At 33.9% G+C, this 3271-nt stretch overlaps 1 long non-coding RNA gene across 1 annotated transcript; it reads right to left on the reverse strand.

The window, feature by feature from the left end:
• Nucleotides 1-1368: 1368 nt before the first annotated feature.
• On the reverse strand, nucleotides 1369-2075 carry LOC116351221. Its single transcript, XR_004202113.1, has 2 exons — nucleotides 1840-2075; nucleotides 1369-1750 (listed from the first exon to the last, which is right to left on the reverse strand). It is a non-coding gene; the product is annotated as an uncharacterized LOC116351221 (long non-coding RNA).
• Nucleotides 2076-3271: the final 1196 nt, after the last annotated feature.

The raw sequence follows: 3271 nt of genomic DNA on the forward strand, positions 1-3271 counted from the left end.
TGTGTCCTGTGTCCTGTGTCCTGTGGCGTGTTGCCAAAATTTGTTAACTCGATAAATCTTCTTTCAAAAACTCAATTCAAATTCTGACTTTGTAGGATGATTTGGGACTACTAGGAGACGTGCTGATTAGTTTTTGAGCAATATCTGTTGACTGGTGTAATTTTTTTTGGTCCGAATGAAGTACCCACAATCCATACATTTTACTTTTTTGATCATTTTTCAACCATTTTGGTGACACGATGGTTTCGTGCTCAGACATGAAATTCAAAATCTGACTTTACGGGATGATTGGGCATTACGAGGAATAGATCTGGTCAAATTTTCAATGACATTGATTGATCGGTGTAAAACTTAGACTCTGAAGAGGCACTTATGAGAAAAATGCCTTAAAATGATATTCTTTCAATTTGAACGCTGAAACAATGTGTAGTGGGGGGTTTTTTGGCACGAGAAACCCGAATCTTATGTTATTTTTAAGATGCAATCAATTTTTCACAGACTTTTCATACAAAAATCCACACAAAATTTCATTTTTGTATGAAAGACTTGCCTTTGTGGTACCGTAATGATGTGAAACTTTGAACAGACTATTTTTTTGATTGAAATTTCTTTAAACTTGGTGTGATTATTTATTTTAATAAGAAAACAATATTCACAAGGTTTCACGGTAATTTAAGTTACTGCAACCATACATAGACCATAATTTCAGTTTATTCCCAAAATTTCGGTTCCATGCGGAAAAGTCAGCTTGCGTACGTAAGCCTCTTTATTTCATTCGTTTTCTTCCTCTTCTTTTCTTTAATTTACTTCAAATCATTTAAACTTGATGTTTTTCTTGTACACAATTCAATAATAATTCTTTCAATAATTTTTCCTGTTTTTTTTAATGTGATTTCGATTAAAATTAAGCAAAATTAAAGTATCCAAATAGAGAGCGAAGAAAAAAAACATGCAGACGTGACAGCTCACGTCACTTTATTCAACATATATTATACAACATATATTATATGATTTTAACATATAATCAAATAATTTTCATCATCTAGTAGGGTGTAGCATTTTTCAAACATTTCAACGGCGAGGGTAATAACCTTGGCTATGGGATCCCCTGATCACGAGTCAGGCGTTTTTTTCGAAAAAAATATAAATTCAGATGTCACGGCTCAACGGCGAAGTATCAAAAATGGGAAAAATTTGGATTTGGATCCTTCACCATGGAACGAAATTTCATTGAAAGTTTTCAAAAATCCTGATTTTCAAAACCATTCACTTCTGAACACAAATTTATGAATATAAAAGGCTTCCTGATCCGGAATGATCAATAATTGTGTGATATTATAAAAGAGCAGCAGAAATAAAAGACGTGTGTTCTATTCTGATGACAAATTGTAACTAACTGTAGTTCTTTAATATATGCTTTTTCAACACCCTCACTTTTTTGGATTTTAACAAAGATTCAAAAAACTTAAGCATTACGTTTACAATTTTATTTTATCAGTAAATTTTTACGCTGGTCCCCCGTTGTTATTTGGGTTTACATTTGCGTTTGCAGCGTATTTTTTCTTTAATCTACGCTGATGACTTATGTATACAAAATAGATGAACTCAATGGTTTTTAAGACACAAAGTATTAACAATAAAATTTGAGTCTTCTCCATCGTGTGGTCTGCGGTCACCACCACATTGTTGTTCACTGCCCCGGTTGTATCTACAACTTTTTGCGTCTTGGATTCACCACTTCCCATCTTAACTGATTGATAATAATACAAAAAAATGGAACAAAAGATTGAATCTGATTGATTTCACTGATTTAAATTTTAGAAAAGTAATTGTATTTACTTTGAATCTGATTGATTTCACTGATTGAAGTTTGAGCAGGATAATTTAATCTACTTTGAATTTGATCGATTTTACTGTTTTGATTTGAAAAAATAATTATCTTTGTGAAATGAATTTACTTCGAGTCTGATTGATTTTTCTGAATTAAATTGACCGTTTTGGTTGACTTCAGTAGCTCAATTGATTTTAATTATTTATGAACGCTAGGGCTTTACTTATTTGCAATAATCTACTTTTAAAATTTTCAATGTTTATGCCAAAAATATAAAGAAAAAAAAACTAAGTGACCTAAATATAGAAGCATAAATGCTTGCATGTGCAAATCGATATTCAATGACCAGTACAAAAAAAAAATTGCTTTGTTTAGTCAGCTAACAGTCCCATTGAACTGGCACAAAATTTTGTTTTTTCTTTCGTCACCGCTTTCGTGAGTGAGTCAGCCACCATTTCATTTGTATTTAGGTATTGAATATTAATTTGCTTGTTTTTGATTTTTTCTCGAATGTGATGGAATCTTATGTCAATATGCTTTGACCGTTGGCGATATCCATCCGTTTGTGCCAGAAGAATTGCGCTTTGATTGTCACAGTTCAAAGTTATTGGTTCATTTGTGTTATAACCAACTTCGTTGCACAATTGTTGTAACCAGATCGCCTCTTGAACTGCCGATGACAAAGCCATGTACTCCGCCTCAGTTGAAGACAGAGCTACCGTGTTTTGTCTGGTACTTTTCCATGTAATGGCAGCGTTGGATAATTTAAAGATGTACCCTGTACAAGATCGACGCTTATCAATGTCTGATGCCCAATCTGCATCACTGTAACCACAAATCTTTCCTTTATCGAGAGAAAAACAGAGTTTATAATTAGTGGTTCCCTTCAAATATCTGAATATGCACTTAACGCCTTTCCAATGCGCCATTGTGTAATTCGAATTGAAACGGCTCACGTCGTTAACAGAATACGCAATGTCGGGACGCGTTCCCTGTGCAAGGTAAAGCAGCGAACCCACTGCCTCTTGATATGGTATTTTTGCTAACTCTTCTTCGTCGATTTCATCCGTTGGCATGTTTAGTAATAGTTTGATGTTGGTATCGCTTGGCATATTGATCGGCTTTGATTCAAACATACCGAATCGCTTCAGGATTTCTTCAATGTAAACTGATTGGTCCAATTGAATTTTACCATCTGTTTGTGCAATGCGAATTCCTATGCAGCCCTTAGCCAATCCCATGTCTTTCATCTTATACGTGTTGCTCAACATCTGTTTCATTTTCAACAAGTCACCTTCATTTGAATAAAAGATTAAAAAGTCGTCAACATAAATCGCGATTATTAAATTTAATTTTTTAGAGTAGTAAATACACGGGTCCATTTGACATTAACGTCCATGGGTCGACAAAATCCCTGCTGTTGAATTTTAACCAAGCCAA

This window comes from Contarinia nasturtii, unplaced genomic scaffold (assembly GCF_009176525.2).
Source record: "Contarinia nasturtii isolate CC-2019 unplaced genomic scaffold, AAFC_CNas_1.1 Cnas_scaffold_4923, whole genome shotgun sequence".
Classification (NCBI taxonomy): Eukaryota; Metazoa; Arthropoda; class Insecta; order Diptera; family Cecidomyiidae; genus Contarinia; species Contarinia nasturtii.